Below are 23,184 nucleotides of genomic sequence, written 5' to 3' on the forward strand. Positions count from 1 at the left end.
GAAACAAAGTAGGCGGAGAGACAGAAGAAAAACAAGGAGAGAGAAAAGAGAGAAAGGGAGACAAAATAGGGGAAAGACAGAGAAAAGGAATAGTTGTGGATGGCACTAGGTGAAAAAAACGAAATGCTAGTAGCAATAAAGGAAAGCTTAATTGTTTCATATTCTATCAGGTATTAAAAATGTAAGATAAAATAAGAAATCAAAACCAATAACAGTTCAACAAATAGTAATAAAAAGTCTCTGAAACAAACAATAAGGGAACCATGATAAAAGAAATATTGGTTTAGAAGAGGTAGCCTAATGTGTATAAAAGGGTACGAGTCAACTGAAGCTAAACTATACAAGATTAGGAAAAGCATCAAAATGTTAAAACTTGTGCATAAACAAAACATCGTGGCATGAGGATTAAATCAAACAAACTTATTTTATTCTGTATTCTAAGTCAAACATGAATTTTGTATCTGTTAATTTTATTTAGTATTTTTATAATTCACTCACTCACTTACTTACTTACTTACACACATTTATTTACTCACTCAGTCACTCACTCACTTACTCACACACACACACACTCACTCACTCACTCATGGGCGCGGTGGCTCGGTAGAGCGTTCACCTCAGGTGCTAAGAATCCCGGGTTCAAACCTTGCTCTTGCCAATTATTTCAACATTTTCATGACAAACATCAAGTTTGGATTTATTTTTTATAAATTGTGGTGGACAAACACCATTACGAGGGTTTTCCTCCCACTTCCTATATATTTTAGGAGTTTATTTTAGCTCAAATACTTAGTTCAAACACCTTAGATTGTTCAGAGTTTGTAAACACAAACGAACGAATAAAATAATCACCCTCTCCTTTAGCCTATCCGGCATAAACGTGGGACTTAAAGATTTCATTTTCATTTTCATTCACTCACTGAGTTACACACATACACACACACACACACACACACACACACACACAGTCATACACTTACTCACTCATTCACTCACTCACTCAGTTATACACACACACACACACACACACTCACTTACTTACTCATACATTCACTTACTCACTCATACACAGACACATTTTTTTAACAACAAGCTTATTTAATATTTTCGAAATTATTTGTAGGTTCACACTGTAAGTGTTCCGAGCTTGCTTAGCAAACGCTCCAACAAATAACTGAAATCGATTTATCAAAATAAGTTACTCCAACTAATTTATTACAGGAGTATAAAAGTAAGAATTGCCCTTTAGTTCCATGATGGTATGCATTCCAACACTACGACAGAGTCGCACCTTATTGTCTAACCTCCTAGGATAAATCCGTCCTTATATTAATAAATATACTTGTAGGGCACCCTCCCGCGTACTGTGTAGTATCCATGTAACTGTACTCGCTTAACTAATTTTATAACAAACCAGTGCCATTTTCAGTAAACCGCCCCACCACTCTTTCTTTCTTATCTTGAGCCGTCCCTGTCACGGAATTATTTGTAATTTCACATTCTATTTTAACACAAAGCTTCTAATAAATTAAAATATTCTCACATACTGTTCGTGTATGTCCTGGGGCCATGGGGCCTAGGGGGCATGCGGTGTGGACCTGCAAAGCAGGAAAGGGGGCTAGGGGTCATATTTTTACCAGCGAGCTTTTTAAGAAGGAGTATGGCTTGTTATACGAAAGAATAAAAGTTACGAACCATTACATAAGCTGAAAACCATTTCCTTTTATCTGCTTACATGCTGTTCGTATGGGTCCTGCACAGGTGCAGTGTTCACTTTTAACAAGGAGTATAGCTTGCTATACGAAACAATAAAAATGTGTTCACATACACTGTTCGAACACGTTATACATGTAAGAGAATAAAAGATAGGGTTCAATAAATATTTTACATTTCATAGAAAAAGAAAATATGAAAATAAACGTAGCACCTAAAATTGGTTAGTCCATGATCGAACCGGGGACCGCAAGTGTATGAGGCAAACGTTTTACTTACTACACCACAATATGCTGATGTCACTCTGAAGACGGGCGCGCTAACTCAATGTTTGTCGCCTAGTTGTATCAACGTATGCCAGTTCTGCATTTATTTTAAATATGATAGTAAATTGTTTTTTTCTTATCTATAAACAGTTCCTACTCTCAAAATTTTGACAAATATAACTATAGGGTCCTAAAACGTGTAGTGTGGATGTTCATAACCTAGAATCCTGCTCTCATAACCACAGTGATCATTTAGTATGTTATTCCATTTTCAATTAAGTTTATAAATGCTGCAAACTTCCTTCCAAAATTCCTTGTGATTTACTTCTGTTATAAGTTTTATCGTGTCTTTCGTGAAAAAAAACTTCTACAATCTCAACTCAATTTTCAATCTTTAAATTATTTATCCATGGAATAATATATATAAAATACAAATTTTAACAACAAGTGTTATAAATAACGCAAGCAAGCAAAAGTAAAAAAGGAAAAATCTTATCACAGCCTGACCAAGGATTAAACGCAGAACCTTTAGTGTATAAGTCCTGCGCTTCACTTACTAGGCCACGGAACGACGCAATCTCGACGCTACGCTTTTCCAGCTAGCACGTGTTTGTATCCGAGTTCAGCATTTCAGTAGATGAGGCAAATTATATTTTTGCTTTCAATATGATAGTACATTTGATTTCTATGACAAACAAGAAATAATTTTACCGTTCCGACTAATTTTTAAAATGTATAGAAGAGATATTAATTGTGTTTGCACCTAATTTTACTTATTTGTACAAAATGTCTACCAACATGCAAACGAACTTAGCGGTTCGCATTATAGTCAAGTAATTATGAGTAAAACCATAATTTGTACAAGTACCTGTAATAAATCAGAATTTGTTCAACTAGTTTATTACAAGGAAGTTAAGATCATAGCAATGAAATCCCATCTTCAAAGCAAGTATCTGAACGAACATTCAAAACCTAAATTCCGTAAAATTGATTAGGACTATTACAAAAAAAACGTATTAAATACTAAAATAACGCGCGGTTTTACCATGGAAGGTTCAAATTTATACTTTAGGGCAGGGCAAAGCGTTCACCACTGGAGCTCCCTACAATTGCATTCCAATATATCCAATAAACAAGCTATCCTAACCACTATAATACTAGTACGATTTCAAATCTAACTGTCTCCTAAATCAGTTCAAATTGTTCTTACGGACAAAAGTGGTGTAACAAATAAACATTAATCCTATACAAAACTGTAGAACCCTGTAGGTTTTGGTTTTAAAGCAATAATTTAAGTCTTAGTTCATGAATATGCCATTCATCTTATTATTCATTATATTACGCGTGTTCTCACCACATTCTTTATTCCATATTTCTCAAAATTATAACTTAATACCAAATATTCTACGTTAAACATAATCTGAGGTTCCACAGGTCATAAAATAATTACTAGTTTCTCTAAGAAGCTATGCTCCTCCATGGATTCTTCCACCCACATTTTCATTTCATCAAACTTAACAGTTCCTATAAAATTTTGTTTCTGTAAATAATTAGTATGCTCTTGGAAGGAACTAAAGCACAAAAGGTACAAATTAATTAGCTAATAAGGAGTTCTCTACTAATACAAGTCATTAAACTCAAAATACAATTGTCACAATAAGCTAAAATCTTATCTCTATTGCCCGGTTTTTCGCAAGCAAAAGCAATATTCAACAAATCATGTTCATGGGTTAATATTTTTATTAAACTAAAATTAATCCAGTTCCCTCTAGCACTTAAAGAAATTGTCTACATGCTAAGTCCCAATATACACCAATTTTCTGAAACTAGCAAAACAACTTATCCTACAAATGGTTTCATTTACCAAAACTCCATAAAAATTGAATGTCCTAAAACAAATCTACGCCTATCATCACTTAAAACTAAACTTCAAATTGTTCTTAAAATCTGTAGAGTCATAGGCGTTGAACGCCAAAACAAGTTATAGCTAGCCCCCCCCCAAAAAAATCCATAGAAACCTATTTTTGTTAAAACTCCACAGAGACCTATGTTTTGTTAAAGTAATTGATTTAATTAGCCATCGCTCTGTCCGCAATATTACGAGAAAACGTATTAATTTAAACTAAATCCTACCACTATACTCTATGTACTACCATGAGCAAAATAAATTACGCGTCTCTTTATTTTGAAGTTTTTTGAAAGTATCTCCGTTTTCTTTATATGTTCGAAATTTCGGAAGGTTTCCCCAGCAGGACAGGTTAATAACAAACCCGTTTTTAATATTTGTGTTAGATATTAGCTTAAAATAAATAAATTAGAAGCAAAAAACATTAAATCGACCGAAATCTCGAGAATTACCAACTCTGCTAAAGTGGGAAATTTTCAAGAACACGAGGGAATTCTGCATTTCAACACGAAGCAGCGACATCTATGTCATTGAGAGAAATGTGGATTAAATCTACAAACTAAACTTTTAACGAATATTTCTAGTATGTCTTATTATATGCATTATCTGCAAACTCCAAAGATATGAATATATGCTAAGTATTAACATAAAGATAGAGCAAATAGTGGAAATTATCTATGGAAAAGGACGAATTGGTAGCACGATCGTAATGAAATATCGTCTTTACCGGAACAGGCTCAGTTCACGTAAAAAAACAAATAGCTCAGTTAGTTAAAGCAACGAGTCTGTATGCTGAAGGTAGCGGGTTCGATCCCATGAAAGGGCCGTTGTCCTTTTTATCACTACACTACGCTTATTTTATTTATTTGTTTATGTGGGAAAGAATCAAATTGTAACGTATGTGTAAAATTCATGACGATACCAAAAAAAAAAAAAAAGAAAGAAAAAAATGCCGTTGTCGCACTTGCATTAGCGTCCCTAATTTTGTTTGCAAACAGTTTCGTAATTATTTCCCCTGTGCTCACTGCTCACCATATGCTCGCTGGCGCATAACGAATGTGTCCCAGTAAATGTTAATTCTAATTTGGAGAATTTTATAAAGTTTCACAATATTTCTCACTAGATAGTCTTCTATCTACGTGTTTGGATATTTTGATAACAGATGTCCCTATTAAATGTTTAATTTTCCCTAGATGTTTAATTACGGAAAAGTTTTACAATGTATTTGTATTGAATTGAAATTGTTTTGAATTTACTACATAAGGTAAGTAGACCGAAGGAGGAGAACTCAAGTAATTGATATTCTACGTAAAAGCAACCTATTGTAGAATGATGATGCTTCTTACCTTCAGCACATAATCTTTACGTTAGAGAGTCAGACAGAGAAAAATACTGGTTTTTCCTCCCCTATGACCACCCATCTTAAACCTCTGCATATCATTGTTCGTCTCACAAAATTTCGGTGCTCCAAAAACATTCAAATAATAATAATAATAATAATAATAATAATAATAATAATAATAATAATAATAATAATAATAATAAAAATAATCCTGAATATGCCATCCTTACATAATGTAAGGATATATTAGTTTCCTAGTTTAAATCTTAAATATCTTAGTTTAAAATGCTTTCTTTAGTACTTATTTGAGCAACCATGTAGGAGGGGGTACGACTTTTTGTTTTGCCCCTCTCATTTCAGTATCCTTCCAACAGAACGTAATTTTTGATAAGCAGGACAGACAAAACGAATAAGAAATATATTTACAGCATCCTCTCCCCTTTCATGATTGAAATATCACGTAATATTTTTTATTCTACGAAAGATGGCCCTGTGCGGTTAGGGGTAGGTAACTAAAAAAATACCAAATATATAGCGCCCCTTGATTGTAATATTACCGCTTCTTTATTTGTACGAGGGAGCCCCTACACAATTAAGGGTGACAAAAAGAATAGGAAGAGTGTCTATTGATTCCAGTGGTGGATCCAGCACGAACTCCTGGGGGAGGGGAGGGGAAGTGAAATATTCTTTTGATGATGTGAAGCTGTCACAAATTACCACTTAACTAAACTAAACAATAGTGGGGTGAACCGGAACCCAGTCAGTTTAAATTGATGTAAAAGTTTAATTTTTGGCTTCATATTAAAGTTTTGGTTTCAAATGAGAATTTCAGTCCAAGTGGTCAATGATCAAATCTCGTGGGGCTCTTCAGTGTAGGCTAATACGGCCCCCTTATGAGAAAAGGCAAAAATATTAACATGTTTATAACTTTCGAATTTTTCGGCTATTTTAAAGAAATATTTTGCTTCGTATTAAAGTGTTGGTTACAAATGACAATTTCAGTCCGAGTGGACAATGATCAAATCTCCGGGGGGGGGGGCTCTTCAGTATAGGGGGCTACGGCTCCCTTATGGGAAAAGGCAAAAATATGAAAATGCTTATAATTTCCGAATTTTCCGTCTATTTTAAAGAAATTATTGGCTTCATATTAAAGTCTTGGCTTCAAATGATAATTTCAGTCCGTGTGGACAATGATCAAATCTCGGAGGGCTCTTCGGTGTAGGGGTTTCGGCTTCTTTATGGGACAAGATTCACGTAGTTGATATTGCAAAATTGTTTTGTATATATGAGTGGAAACTTGCACCATTTGGTTAATTTTACCTCTTATGTTTTGCAGATTCATATTCCAAGCAATAGTTACTTCGCAGAGCTAAAAGAAGGCACTTACTAGTTTCATTAAAATGAAATGTCTTTTATGAGAGGAGCAGACGAACGAACAGGCACCCAAACGTTGGTTGAGTCGTACTGTTGAAACTCGTTAAGTTCGCTTCAATAATAATAATAATAATAATAATAATAATAATAATAATAATAATAATAATAATAATAATAATAATAATAATAATAATAATAGCATTGCAGGGACCTTTGGTGCAGGGGGTCCGTGGCTCGATTCCACTTCGTGCCAAGTGAAACTTGAGGTGGACAAATATCGTGTGCATGGGTATGTGTTTTCTTGAGATTTTCCATTTTCCTCCCACTTTCTTCATTTCACCATTTCATTCATCATCATTCTCCCTTAGCGTAGGTGCATAATCGTCCAACGTTAAACTAGATATTGCAATTTCAATAATAATAATAATAATAATAATAATAAAAATTAATTCAGCTGAAAGGACTGTAATTTATGTGGACAGAAATTATCATAAATATGCAACCATTATAACAACAATGCTTTGAGTAGAAAGATAAGCCTTTCCAAGTGTTAACGAATGCGCACGAGATAAGACATGTCTCGAGAAAGAGACGAGACGCGCTTTGTGACATCCAAGATAATACGAGGCAAATGTTTTGGGCACGAGATAGCTTGTAAAATGTCTCGTCTTGTCTGGAATGTCTCGAAAACAAAAGTCTAAGTTTTAAAATTATTTTTCAAGATCTATTCTCTCAGAAGTAGTTCTCTGCCTTAAAATTAATAACGGCATTTGTGATTTAAAAAAAGATAAACAATGCCTAAAGTTAATAGTTAACTTTTCGAAAAGAAGCTTCATTAAGGGTGTCCTGAAAGATGTCCACAAACTTCGGGAGGTGATTCGTGACATCAAAAGGAGACAAATGGTCCTCTTGCAGTTTTCGAATTCAGCTTCGTTGTCGAGATACAGGGTTGCCAACTGGTCGTGTTTGAGAAACTCACTGGGAATAAATTCAACTCCAAGAATAAACTACTACTCATATATTTTTCAGGTCAATTGACTTATACCATGTTGTAAGGTCAAATATTTATTTATGAAGTGTGTACAAAATTTGCAAGTGTCTTTTCTGAGAAAATCGTCGAGAAAAAGTCACCTCCAAGAATAAACTACCCCTCGTAAATTTTTCTAAGAGAAATATCTGATACTGCAATATAGGGTTGTTAATTAAATATTGATTAATGAAAAATAAACAAAATTGTTAAAACCATTTTTGAGAAAATAGCGTTTTTCGATTTTCGGCTGTTTGTAAACCACACTTATTTTAGATGGTAGGAAAAATGGAAAAGCTCCTGTAAGAATACTAAGTAAACCCTAAGTTTAAAATTTGGTGTAGATAAGTTGAACGGTATGGCCTCTAGGCGAGTGCATATAAAAGTGTGCCGAACGGACGGACCGGAAGGACGGGTGTCGGAAACTCACATTTTCGGTATGTAGACGCCATGAAACATGTAAATCCGTTGAAATCTGAATTTGATATTATTTTCACAATCATTTGTCGCTCGAAAAAGAAAAGCCTGAGTTAACAACAAAAAGCTGGGGAGTTTCTCAAAAAATATTCAATTACAGGGCCACCGCACTTAACTTTTTCAATTCAATTTCTTAACTGTGTTAGGCCGCAGTTGTTACTGAAGTGTGTATTTGGACAATACGAATAAAATTATCGTACTATTCAAATACATCGAATGTCAGATTATCGAATAAAAAACTTCGATTGAAGAAAATCCACACTACAAAACTAACTCACAGTTTGAGCACATTTTCATTAGACATAATAGACCAATTAATGCAATCATTATTTATGAAATATGAAAAAGATCAAATGAGTCACTTTGGGAAAGTCGTTTAAAAAGAACACGTCAGGAGTAACCTACCTCTTGTGAATTGTTTCGAACAATGAGTTAAGATATACTTTTGGTTATTAATGAAATATTTATTTGAGAAATTTGAACAAAATTGCCTGTCGTTCGAGAAAATTGTCGGGGAAATAACCTTGACCCCAAAAATAAACTATCCGTTGTAATTGTTTTTCATAGAAATGACTTATACTAAAATATAGGGTTATTAATGAAATACTTATTTATGAATTATCAATAAAATTGTCCGAGTAATTTTTGAGAAAATCGTGAGGGAAAAAACTCCCCGAATAAACTATCTCTTGAGGATTCTTTCAGGGTAAGCGAGTTATTCCATGTTACTAGGTTTTTAATGAAATATTTATTTCTGAGTACGAACAAAATTGCTTGACTCATTTTTGAGAAAACCATGGAGGAAAAACACCCCCAAGAGTAAACTACCCCTCGCATATTTTTCAGAACAAACGAGTTTTGTTATATTGTTCGGTTATTAACGAAATATTTATTTTTGCAATATGAATAAACTCTTTTGAATCGTTTTTGAGAAAATCGCCCAGACAACACTTCACCAAGAATAAGCTACCCCTCGCATTTTTTTAGGACAAACGAGTTATGCCATATTGATAAGTTATTAATGAAATCTTTATTTATGAAATATGAACGAAAACACTTGAGTCCATTTTGAGAAAATCACTGAGAAAAACTCACCCCCTTAGTATAAACTAACCCCATGTAGATTTTTCTTAGACAAATGCCTTATACCACAAAATAGGGTTGCTATTAAAATTTTGATTTATAAAAAAAGAAAGAAAACAATATCGTTATAGTCAGTTATGAGAAAATATCTTTTTTCTATTTTCATCGTACAAGAAACTACCCTTGTTTTGGGAGTAGGAGGGAAATAAAAAAAACTATAGGAAATACTATGAAAATCTTAAACTAAAATTTGGTGCAGATAAGTTGAACGGTATGGCCTCTAGGCGAGTGCACAGAAAAGTGTAGCGAACGGACGGACGAACAGATAGACATGTATCGAAAAATAACTTTTCAGTGTTAGGGGCTATAATACGTGTAAATTCGTTGAAATCTCAAATTTGATTTTTTTTCCGAACACCATACTTTCTTCTCTCATTTGTCACTTCAAAGTAAAAGGAACTCAGAACTACAGATAAGAGACACCTACTTTTACACATAGACAGTTATTGATTTAAAACTGTTTTAGTTTGTGTCATTTCACTTCCAATTGAAAGATTTTACAATGATTAACGGCATACCAATGACGAGACGGAAGTTTTCGGGAAGTAAGTGCATTCAGAAGTCTAGACTACATTACAGCTATCAGCCTGTTTTTACTTTTGCAATTGTTAACAGCTGTAATTTCGTCCAAACGCTACATGAAATAATTTTTGGTTGACGTCATTGTGTTACTATTTTAGTATTGTTCTCTTCAGACTTGGTTGAAGTTTTGTCTTAACGGTTATACATTTTTTTCTTATTTCATCGTTACACATAAGAATAAAATGTTGTGGTGACTGGATAGATTGGAACCTACGAACATTGAGTTTTTATTCTTCAAACACTTTACCAATGGACCAAGCTTTGTCCTCACGTTAACGTACGGTTACAGGGTTTATTACGATTTAAATAAAATGGCTGGCTGTTAGAGTTTCCTACTCACATATTTCGATAAAAAATTTTCATTGCTTCGTAGATACGTAGAGCAATGTTTAGATACACATTTTAGGAGAGTGCATTTTAATTTCATGCCAGAAAAAAGCTGGATAAGTTTTAATAACATGTTTCATATGTAGTTCTCAATAATAGACTTGTTGTTCGGGATGACGTTCCAAGGTTTAGCATTGACTAGCAGTTTTTGCTATTAATATCCCTTCTAGCAATATTGGCAGTGGACAAAAGTTAGCCCGTGTTGAAGATTTTTGCTCCTAATTTAGTTATTTTACTTTATTATTTAACGAATATATTGAAAATTGTCTGAGACACGTATGCAGTAATTTATTTCGGGAGGGGTCCGACTTCAATATTAGGATAAATTATAATAACATTTTAAAAAATAATCCCCAAAATTAAGCTAAATTTACAGAAAAGTTGGGGTTTCAGAGGGGGTCCAGACCCCCTGGACCCACCCCTAAATGCGTCCTTGTTTGTCAGTAACGTTTCCTCATTTTGAAACCCTCAAAAACTTCGGATAGACTATATAAAGGAAAACGAGTTATTTTCTATGAAATATCACTTCAAGGAGACGCGTCAGTTTTATTGCACATGGTGGTATCCCACGTTCACAATGGCAAGAATTCCTTTCCTCTGATTCTCTGTCATTGTGCTCTATCGAAAGGTTAGGTTTGTAACATATTACTCCTACGAACAAGCATGTCTGGCAGATAGGAATACTGAACACAACTCCAGAGAAATGCATGCTGAACTTACGTTTATAGCTACGCTTTGGTGATTTGCCCTCAAGGTCAATCGAGTGGTAATTCAGTTCCGTCTCTGTTCTTAAGCCATGTTCGTATTACTTCGAACAGTTTTGATAATGAAAAGCGTGCCTCTTAATATAACAGACTTCTTTCGCGTAAGAAGTCGAAACTCAGTTGGTCAGAGCAACTAGTCTGTACGAATTAGGTTGTTAGTTAGTTAGGAGCCCAGTACGAGTAAGGGTTTTTATTACTATTGTTTTTATCTTTTTTATGTGAGGAAAAATCAAATTGTGACATCGCGATATCAAATGTATTTGATTAGGTAACTTTGTCTTAGCTAAACTTTAAACATCAGTAACCGTCGAAATTATTTCACTAACCGATCACTTACTGAACATTTCAAACACGTCAAACCAGTGGCATAACATGAAGGTTCTCCTCCGCAGTCCTTAGTTATGCGTCCGTACTTTCAAGGGCGGACTAAGGGCCGGGCGACTGCCCGGGGCGCCAGAGAAAGAGGGGCACCAAAACGAGCCTCAAAAAGTAAATTTTATAATGTGCTTTCTACTGACGTTTTTGGTTTATATTCTTGTAAAGGAGTGGCAATTATATGATCTTTTTCCATGTCACTATGGAAGAAGAGAGCTTCATAGTACTAAGGGGGCTGTATCGAAAAATGGAGAGATGGCATGTAGAATAAAGAGTGCCGGGAATTAAGTATTGTTTGTTTGTTTGCTTGAGTTTAGCATTCCACGGTTATGCCTTAATGGGCAAGGGAGATGTGGATACTAATTATAGTGGAATTCGAACCACTTTTATCGTTCAACAGTAATCCACCGGGAATTGGACCCGGTACCACAGAAGGCAGGCGTGCTAGCCGCTAGACCAGGGGGGTGGAGTTGGTATTGTTTATAGCGGGCCATATTCTTTGTGAAGTTTTCCTAGGTAATGGATTTCTTTTTGAAAATGGGTTTAAAACAGGGGCGTCATTTAGGGAGGGCAGGGAGGGGCATTTGCCCCCCTGAGTTTGAGATGTATATAGATTTTATCATTAGAATAGTAGTAAATCCGTGAAAAACGCGAAATTTTACTTATATCAAGAGGTCCCCCCCCCAAAGCAAAATCTGAAATAACGCTCCTGGTTTAAACTATTAAAAACACTATGATAAAATGTAAAATATAGGCTACTACTAGGGGAAGGGCGCCAAAAAGTCACTTTGCCCGTGTGAAAATTTGGCCTGCTCCGCCCCTGCGTACTTTCTGTATTTTTTTTGGCCTTGCAGCTTGTGCGGTCCCCACGCCGCATTGTTGCGGGGGCGCTATTTACGCTTACCCTTCGAACGTAATTCAATAACTGTTTAAGAAATTCTACCATCAGCGTGGAAACGGGAATATATTTTTCTAATAGTCCCATAGAACTTTCACTCAGAATGCCAGATGCAATTTTTCAGAGTGGGCTCTGGCTAAGTAGAAGGAAGATCTGTTTCCTAAGTAAGTTCCTTTCAGAAAGTTTGCTATTTCTTTAACAGTATAAATAAACATACTCATCGTTATTTGCTCGACACCAAACCATCCTGGACAAATCCCTCTAGAACAATGATCGGCAAAAGTTATTCTGCCTAATTTTATAAGCGACTCAAGGGTGAAACACTTGTTAACGAAAGCAATGTTGTGTATATACTGCCTTGTTTCTGACAAAATATAAAGTCTTTTGTAATCTTTAGACACTTTTCCTATCCTTTTTGTCACCCTTGGTTGTGTAGGGAAGCCTCGAACAAATAAAGAAGAGGTAATATTACAGTTAAGGGGCGCTATAAATATATTAGGTATTTCTTTTGTTACCTAACCATAACGGCCTAGGGTCGTCTTCAGTAGAATAAAAAATGCTACGTGATATTCCATTCACGAAGGAGGAAAGGATGCTCTAAATATATTTCTTATTCATTTTGTCCGCCCTGCTTCTCAGAAATTATATACCTTCGGTTAAAGGGTGCTGAAAAGAGAGGAGGGGAAATAAAACGTCGTGCCCCCTCATACATTTTAAATTTTGTGACGTGGTTGCTCAAATTATTACTAAAGAAAACACTTTAAACTAAGATGTCTAAAGTTACTACATTATGTAAGGGTGGCATATTCAGGAATAATAATAATAATAATAATAATAATAATAATAATAATAATAATAATAATAATAATAATAATAATAAATATGAATGTCTTTGGAGAGCCGAAATTATGTGACACGAATCATTATAGGTAGAGCTTTAAGATGAGTGGTCATAGGGGAGGAAAAACAGGATTTCTCTCTCTCTGACTCTCTAACGTTAAGATTATGTGCTGAAGGTAAGAAGCATCATCATTCTACAATAGGTTCCTTTAAGTAGAATATCTATTACTTTAGCTCTCCTCCTTCGGGCAACTTTGCTTATGTAGTAAATTCAAAACAATTTCAATTTAAGACAAATATTTATAGAGAAAATTAAACATTTAATAGGGAAATCTGTTATCAAAATATCCAAACACGTAGATAGAAGACTATGTAGTGAGAAACATTGTGAAACTATAAAATTCTCCAAATTAGAATTAACATTTACTGGAAAACATTCGTTATGCATCAGTGAGCAAAGGGAAAATAATTACGAATCTGTTTGCAAACAAAAATTAGATACACTAATGCAAATGCGACGATATTTTCTCTCTCTCTCTTTTTTTTTTGGTATCGTCATGAGTTTTACACATATGTTACAATTTGATTCATTCCCAAATAAAAAAGAAATAAAATAACCTTAGTGATAAAACTGACAACAGTACTTTCACAGGATTCGAACCGTTTACCTTCGGTATACAGACTCGTTGCTTTATCTAACTGAGCTATTTACTTTCTTACGTAAGCTGAACCTATTCTACAGTAAAGACGATTTTTCATTACGATTGGGCTAACAATTCGTCTTTTTCCATAGGTAATTTCCACTATTTGCACTATCTATACGTTAATACTTAGCATAGATTCATATATTTGGAGTTCGCTGATAATGCATATAATAAGACATACTAGAAATATTTCGTTAAAATTTTCGTTTGTAGATCTAATCCACGCTTCTCTCAATGACATAGATGTCGCTGCTTCGTGTTGAACTGCAGAATTCCCTCGCGTTCTTGAAAATTTCCCACTTTAGCAGAGTTGGTAATTCTCGAGATTTCGGTCGATTTAATGTTTTTTGCTTCTAATTTATTTATTTTAAGCTAATATCTAACACAAATATTAAAAACGGGTTTGTTATTAACCTGTCCTGCTGGGGAAACCTTCCAAAATTTCGAACATATAAAGAAAACGGAGATATTTTCAAAAAACTTCAAAATAAAGAGACGCGTCATTTATTTTGCTCATGGTAGTACAATGTAAAATCCTTTATGGTTTCTCTGAATTTAAAAAAAACTTTACGGAGGTCATGTAACTGTTTTCTACACTTAGTTCTTACTTTGGTTAATAGATGGCAATAAACGTGTTGTTTACGACCCATGTTTTGTCTAACTGCTCTAACTATGTAAGTCAAAATAATGCCCCAAAACTTCCTTCACAAATATAATAGTGTTTTGTTTCATACCCACAAATTAATACTAATGAACATAATAATATAATTTCTGTATAAATCCTACTGTACTACAATAATTTAATAGATTCACATTTAATAAGGTAACATCACAAGTCTAATTTCCTCTAATTCTGCCTTCCCAAGCTATCCGTATTAAATGAATCTACAGTAAAACATTGTTCATTCTCATCAAGCAAATTCGTTTTTAATTAAATTTAGTGGTTCAATTCATGTTGTAAGCCAGTCAATAATAAGCTTTCTTCTGTTAATACTCAAGGAAACATTAAAATATGTAATACTATTTCATAAAAGTGTCCAAATAAATATATTTCCCCACTCTGCCTAAATACGTACACATCATCTATAAGCTACGTGTTCAATTCCAGTTGAAAAAGTAGATAACCCTAACCGTACTTTTCCTCATTTTTACAACAAATAAATGCCAAGGCTTATCCCGCTTTTTCCAATTAAAAGGAAAGCCTAAAATCTAAATTCATATCCATTAAGCTACCGTTAAATTTTATTTTTTAGTAGTTAAAGCTCTTCCATGGTTAAGCGGTGATGTAAAAAACCCCGGTCAATTCCCCCAGTTTATGTGGCCTACATTAATCTAGTTCATGTCTCAAATAGCCTTGGTGAAAAAAAAGCTTTAAATTTTCAATCAATTATATTATAGGCCCTAGTTCCGTTCCCAACGTGAACTTCTATATTTCCACATTTAATGTTAAGCAAAAGGATCACGAGCCTCAATGTTAAACAGTACATTAAACTGAAATTCAGCACAACTCTGTCTAAAATAATAACATCCAATTCTGTCTATTAAACACAGCACATTCATCAATATTTATGAATACAGATCTAGATTAAAACAAAATAATATACGCGTCTATTTTATTATCATTCAAATTTACTCCAAACAAAACGCATAATTTCAATAATGCAGCTAAAATTGTTTAAATATAAAATAAAATTTCAATTAAACTTACCAATAACTTTTAAATAATCAAAGGAAAATTTATCACACAATACACAAATCATTATAATATAAAACAATTGCTCGCGAAGCTGCTACTATAAAATCTTAAATTCAAAAGAGGGCTCAATACTGATGTACTGTAGTTTATACATGTTATGCCCTCCCTCAAAGAGGGGAAGAGATGATGCAGTCATGCTTCCTCATTGTCACATGTGCAATCGTTGCCAAAATGAATTATTTTAGTGACCTCTATCTTCTTACTCATCCTAAGTAGGCTACGGTCTTCACTCATCAAAACCAATCAATTAAATGACAAATTGGCAACACCGATGAGGTCATTCACTTGTTTTCCGTATGCAATTGGAAATTTTCTCCATGCTGAAGCAGAGCTAAAACATAGTTTACCTAAATAAGATAAACGTGGTCTAGCGTTGGTTTTACTTCCTTTAACTCGTGACTCATAATCTATATGATTTCATCTGCTGTCCATGAAGTCATCAAGTGCTTTTTATCTTGAAACACTGGTTTCAATGAAGATATCCAATAAATAAAACAATATTTTCTTCTTTAATAGTCCAAGTTTATAATTCAATTTTCATTATTATTATAATTCAATCACTAAAATATATTTAATCTGTTTCAATAAAAAATGTACACCTTGTGGAAACATATGTGGTTCTCTGTAAGTCCGTGTGTTAAAATATTCTCAATACAATTCAAAGTTCTCCATTGGTAAGCAATTAGCGTACACCCTTTTGGCATGGGTGATTCGAGTTCAATTTCCGGTGCAGGCCATATGGTTCGGGGTCTACATTAAGCTATAGGTTTATGTCTGAAATAGCCTTGATGTTAGAAAAAGCGCTAAATTCCCAATCATATGCATCTTTAATGTGGAAACCTAAATTCGATTCCCTGCGGGAGTTCATATTGTATGTTAATCAGAAGGTCCGCGTCTCATATAGCATTGATGGTAAACTCAAAACCAATTCAAACCTAATCGTTAGCCTACGTCTCAAAGTTTCCATTAACAGGTTTATGTCTTATATAGCCTCTTTGTTTAAACTCAAATAAGCACAGCTCAAGTCCAGTCCAAGGGGTCATTTATTTAAAAGTAATGTTCAATTTCCAAAATGGACAATTGCTCAAATATTTTATAGTGGGACGTATAATTTAATCACTGTGGAAAATACTCGCTAACATTCTTGCCTTCAATGCAAGGGGTCCCGGGTTGGATTCATGGTGTGGCACTCGGTAAAAATGTAAAACATTTTTATGTCCTAAATAAATTTTTCTTGGTCCAGACAAATGTCTGTATAGTATCTATGCCTCTTACTTTTCCCTTCCCATAATAGTATGCTTGCCATGGTCCATAAAACCAAATTTAAATTTTAACTAGTAATATCATAAAACATGACAATACTAAATGCCATATGCCTTCCACAATATTAGTATTGTACCTCAAATAATATTAATACGTAATCAATTTAAAATACGTCCAGTGTCATATAATCTAGAAATAATTATTAGTTACACCTATCCGTATGCATTTCTAGACGTAATACACAAAATCATATGGAAGTTTATAAATTTCAACTTAGCTGTCTCTAAATAAAATGTATGATCTCTTCAATTTTTTTAAGAGGCATCAATCAATAATGCAAGTGTATTTCTATAGTTCATAACATTAAATCATATATGGCCATTAAAATTAAATTTCGTTTATTCAAACTTAACAAATGACCACGTAGTTCAAGCTGTTACCGCTAGATGGATCTATAATAGTAAAGCATTTTCAAACATAACAAATAGATAGCGTTACAGGTCCTTTTCACTAGTGCCAAAGAAACAGTTGTATTCGCCAGCTAAACGATAGCTAAACGGTAAGATGATGGATCAGTAATGCAACGGTTGTGAGTTCAAAACGCGTCCATGACAAGGAAAGTTATTTTATATAATTTAATGCTAGAATCATTACCAATAATAATAATAATAATAATAATAATAATAATAATAATATTAAGTCAATGTAAATCAATACATAGTTCCAAATAGCATACGCGCATCATGTATAGTCCTTAAAGCTAACCGAAGCGGTAGGGAAATACCATAATTGTCCGTTGTTGTGCAAATGACGAGTAACAGGTATACAAAGTGGACGGGCGGAAAAGTATTAAAAAAACTCGCACCACGGTCAAACATTAATGGCGCCAGCAAAAAGGTAACGTTCGGTGCATCGTAAGTGCCGTGCGATGAATATACAAAGCAAATGGGCGGAAACTTGCACCATGGTCAAACAATAATAGCTCTATCAAAGCTACCGTTCGGTGCAGCGCGAGTGCCGGGCGGGTGGCAAATATACAAAGCGGGTGGACGGGAAACTCGCGACGGTAATGGCGCCAGCGCAAAAGTCACACATACGTGATAAATAGAAAAACAATCAATGCTTCTGAGCACTGTTAAAAAATAAATAAAACTTCCTATTGCTTAATAAAAAATAGAGCTTTTAATTGCGTAATAAAATATAAACATAAACCAGTGTTAAAAAATAAATAGGACTTTCTGTTAACTGATAAAAAATAACAGGGCTGGTAAAAAATAAACAGGGCTTTCTGTGGGCTGATAAAAGATAAACAGGACTGAAAGAAAACGAACAGGGCTTTCTGTGGGCTAATAAAAATGAATAGGGTTTTTTTTGTGGAGTAATAAAAAATGAACAGGGTTTTCTGTAGACTGATAAAAAATGAACAGGGCTTTCTGTGGACTGATAAAAATAAATAGGGGTTTCTAATGCCTAATAAAAAATAAACAGGGAAAATAAAAAATAAATTGTGTTTATTTAATAAAAATCAGGTGAATTATGGGTAAAATTACGTCATTATCGGTTCACAAATAGGTAAAAAATATTACCTATCCCAAGAATAAAAAAACTTCTCCAGACATACTGGCACCTCTAGAGATAAGGGCACAATCCTACTCAAGAATACCTTCAGATCACTCCATATAGTTGGATCCCAGATCCCTGTTCTACTGTGCCCACTCGCCTTGTGCGCTTATGTGGGAAGTATATTCGTGGAAAGACAACAAAATTCTCATCCAGGTTGTCTTTAGTTTTTCGCTGTATAATTTTATTGGAAAAGCCGTATTCTACAGCCTTGTCTCACAAGTCGGATCTACATCGTATTGGATTGTTCCTAATGTCTTCTATCAGCGCTCCATCCTGAGCTGCATTGTTGGTCAAGGTTTACCTGTTCTGGAAAAATATTTGGTTCATTTAATTCCGGACATTTGTGAATAGCTCGTTGGGCACAACCAAGTGTCTGGTGATTTGAGATGCATTCTGGTCTTGTGATGCACGATCCATAATTTCACCACAATGAACTATTTGTCAACTCTTGACGATCACGCAGACGCAACATGGCTTTGTTTTGCAGAATGAATGTTTTGGACGACTGCTCAAGCACTGCACGTCACTGCATGTGCTTCTCGACAATAATTGTGTAGCCCCCTTATTTTTACCCTCTAAATAAGGGATGGAGAACTTTTTTCTTGTTTTAAAGGCCACATTGACAATGTCCATTTCTCAAGAAGGCCACAGATTTTGAAATTACCTGATTTTTGTAGTTATTTTACAGTTATTAGGGCTACATTAATAATTTACATGAAAATGTATAGTTCTGTAAAATATTAAAAGTACAAAGTAAGAGTGTTGATCATAATTTTACAGAGATTTCTAGTACCGGTAAATTTCATAATCCTTATAGTATAATTTAACATTTTTCACAGCAGCTCATAAGCCCGCATTTATGACTCTTGAAGGCCACAGGCTCCTCATCTCTGCCCTAAATAAAGATTTATGTTTCTATGACCATAGAAACAGTTTTCAATCGTCACAATTACACTATCAACGACAATGGCATTTCTACCTTACTTTAGGGTAAAATATGCAATCGAATTCTGTGTCCCCACTTTGAGTATTCTATGATATATATTTTTTTTTTGTTTCGTAGATTTGTCACTCTCTCTGCTTGCTTACTTTGTACATTTACTTATCAATAATACAGTATTTACTTTTCCGTACATGAAGTATGTACTTACAAGGTTCATAATAAATAGTTCCAGATATCGCATTTCCAAATCCGCCTTGATGTGAACCCCTGAATGTGATTATGGTGGTTTACTATTTCATATTTTACAGCGTTTCTTAAGAAATAAATTGTAAATAGCGTAAACTGTGTATAAATAAACTTGAAAAGAAGTATACATCCACATATTATGATATCTGCATTTACAGAGGCGATCATTAGGGTTTACGTCAACGTCGTGATTAATTATTCAGGATTCAAATACTAACTTGCATTTTATTCAGCTCGGAGTACTATTGGATAGAAACTGGAAATTCTTAGGTGGAATCCACATGTAACATCAACTCGTCGACTTTATATTCATCTCAACCAGCCTGTACATTATTAGATACCATTAAATACTACTTCAAGCCTCAAGCAATAGAATAAACTACAGTTGTAACGTCATCACAATTAGATCACATTATACGCATTTTACTAAATTAATTGTATCGGTTTTTTTTATAGACAAACACGTATATATAAATATATATCAGATGGTCACTTAGCACATACAGGGGTGCCCATCCCCCCAAAGCTGATGGCGCACTCCCTCCGAAAACTAATAATCTCTTTCTTCCTCAAAACTCAAGTCCTCTAAAAACAATTGCCCAGTGTAGCAGTAGTTTTTATAGTACTAGTAATTGTTATTTTTGTTGTTATTTTTATTTCCTGTAGTAGTATTATAGAATGCTTGTAGTAGTAGTAGGTGCAATAGTAATTATAAAAATGGCATTACTTTTATTAGTAGTCTTGGTAGTGTACAATACTAAATATGTTCTATAAGGATATTGAAGGGTATAAAAACTTCTACACACTGTGTATGGCACAGGTATTCTTTTTTACAATTAGTAGTATTATTTTTTCTTTATAAAATATTGATATAATTCCCTTGTACATGAAAAGTAAGACGCAAGTTACAAGTTATTGAGTTTGATACCAAAAGAAAATGTTATCCTCGAAATTAGCCTACAAAAAGAAGTAATATCCAACAAAAAACATTCCTGTAAAAGAGCCAAGTACGAGTGGCCTTAAAAAGAATTGAAATCACAAAAATAGGCGCCAAGTTCTGGTGGACAACAGTTACAAACACTCACTGGCTCACTTCAAATTTAGATTTGAAACTTGGCTGTTGTCTGTATGGTTACCACTAGCTAACAATTATGTCAAACTACTTTATAATTTTCAACAGACAACATAGACAAGTTTCAAATCTAACTTTGAAAGTGATTCCTTGTGTGTTTGTAACTGTTGTTCACCAGAACTTGGCGCTCATTTTTGTGATTTCACTTCTTTTTAATTAAGTGGAAAATGTAATCGCACAAACAGAAAACTATACAAAATATTATTATTAATTCATTTATTATATATCATGTAGCAATTGAACAGCATTATTTATTAAGTGTCGTACATGGTATAAATAAGAAATAAATAAATGCTCCCAGCAGAAAATGGGTAAATTACCTACACAAAGCGATAAACCGACCAGCCCATCCTTTCACATGACAACTTGCGCGGTACTTCATTCATAGAGTTTATAAGCAGGGGGTAGGGGATTCATTCTCGAGATTAAAAAAAAAATCGCATCGTGTTCCAATGTTATTCTGACGACAGCAAAATTACTTATTCGACCTTAGAGTAAAATTCTTCCCCAATTTTTTTATTCCCCCAATTTTTTTCTCGATGGTTCAACTTGCGCCATTCATCCCTCCTGTGGGCGGCCCTTCTCCCTTAAAACGAACCAACCTTTCCTTTCATACGGCTACTTGCGCGGTACTTTATTCATCTAGTGATGGGCAGTGGGAATATTCCCGGTGGGAAGGAATTTAAAAAAATGGGAATATTCCCGGGTTTTTTCCCTGGCCTATGAATTCCCGGGAAGGAATTTATTTCCATTTCTTTACTTTATCTTCCAAATTATAAGAACAATATGACTAATTACTTTATTTTAATATATTATGATTTAATTCTAGGTTTTAAAGAATTTGTAAGTTAAAAAATTTAAAATTCTTTGACTGTACTTTATATAACTAATAATATAATTTTTTTGTTCCATTTTCATTTGCACTAAAAATTAAGATAATTGTTTAGAATTGGGGGGCCAAAGCTAGCAAAAATTAGGATGATTTACGGGAGAAATGAGTTGCTAGTGATGTTCAAGTAGTCAAGAAAGTATCGAATACATTTTTTTAGGGCAGTAGGGGATTTATACAAAACGGAAAGGCCAGTGGAAGTGATTTATGTGAGAAAAGAAAGTGAATTGTTGGTAACGAAGATAGAAAACAACGTGCCATGCGGGACTCTAACCCACCTTCATTCGCTAACGCTCGCTCTGCAACGCTGTCTGAATTTAATATTGGTAACGTAATTATATACCTCTAAAGTCGGAAACACACTTAATTGTTTGCCTACTTCCAGAAAACATAGAAACACCAAATTTCGCATACATGTTCATCATGTGGTGTGAGTAACGGGAAAATTCCGACATCTTGAAAAAGGCAACATTTTCCATGTGAATGAAGCGTCGAAATTTTTCGTCGTTTCGAAATGCTGGTTTTTAGAGTAGTTGCACATATAATAGAAACGTCGTATTTTGTCAGGTAGTGAAGCTAGGAACATAGTTTGTGCTAGGAAAAAGAGCATTAAAATTCGTTTTCAATTGGAGGCACAAATCGAAAAAATGTGAAATTTGTAACGGCTGTGACTAGGACGTTGAAATTTCGAGGTGATGTCTATTCTGATGCGTAGTTTGCGAATCCGCTCTTAAACTTGAAAAAAGTAGTCATCTTCAGTGTAAGAAAGTGCTAAAAATGCTATAAGGGGGCGTCTAATTCTAGACAAGTTGTAGACATGGTGGAATCACGAAATTGCGTTCAAGTGTGTAGATTACAGCCTAAGTAAGGGGAAAAATCGGACATGTTGGAAAAGCCGTTATCTTCGATTCAAGATAGCGGTTCAAAAGTTTGAAACCATGAAAATTGTAAGTTGTTCTGACGATAGGACAATCATGTTTTGCTATACTCTTAAGGATGAATGGCAGTTTCAACGGAGAAACAAATCATTGGATAAGTAGCCATCTTGAATGCAAAGTTGCCATGTTGTTGAATTGGCTTGACCTGCCTTGTTATGAGATATGTGAAGCATAATAGAAAAAACATAAATCAACGTACGAGTATGGCTCAGAGGTAAAGTGTAAGCTTTCTAATTAGCAGGTCTGGGTTCTATTCCCGACTAAACGATTTTGTATTTTTTCTTATCTCTATTTCTTCGTATTAGCAAAGTACTTTCTGTTCGTATTGCGGGAACAAAATATTTTTATTATTACATACGTAGAGGCAACTTTTGAGATGGTCCCGAAACGAGGCAGCAACTAACTAACTAACTAACTCTATGGCCTATGGAACCCGGAGGTTAAGTGCCGCGTTCACAAAAGCTCTCCACTGACTTCTATCCTTAGCTAATTGCATCCAGTTTCTACTTTGTATTCCTATCTCTGCGAGATCCATCTTAATATTGTCCTCCCATCTGCGCCTAGGTCTTCCTAATGGTCGTTTTCCTATGGGTCTA

The 23,184-nt window shown here is 34.4% G+C and overlaps 1 long non-coding RNA gene across 5 annotated transcripts in view; it reads right to left on the reverse strand.

Annotated features, from left to right (window-relative positions):
* The window catches only part of LOC145686407 (uncharacterized), a 501,835-nt gene extending 486,196 nt beyond the window's left edge, over positions 1-15,639 (reverse strand). For 2 of the 5 annotated variants that reach the window (XR_014131604.1, XR_014131603.1), the window contains exon 1: positions 15,507-15,624. This is a non-coding gene — a long non-coding RNA (uncharacterized LOC145686407). Of the gene's footprint in view, positions 1-15,506 lie in introns of all 5 variants that reach the window. The other 3 variants (XR_014131606.1, XR_014131607.1, XR_014131605.1) reach the window with 3 other exon arrangements.
* Between the last annotated feature and the right edge of the window lie 7,545 nt (positions 15,640-23,184).

The sequence above is a fragment of the Thermobia domestica genome, chromosome 5, assembly GCF_964235325.1.
Source record: "Thermobia domestica chromosome 5, izTheDome1.hap1.1, whole genome shotgun sequence".
NCBI classification, from domain to species: Eukaryota; Metazoa; Arthropoda; class Insecta; order Zygentoma; family Lepismatidae; genus Thermobia; species Thermobia domestica.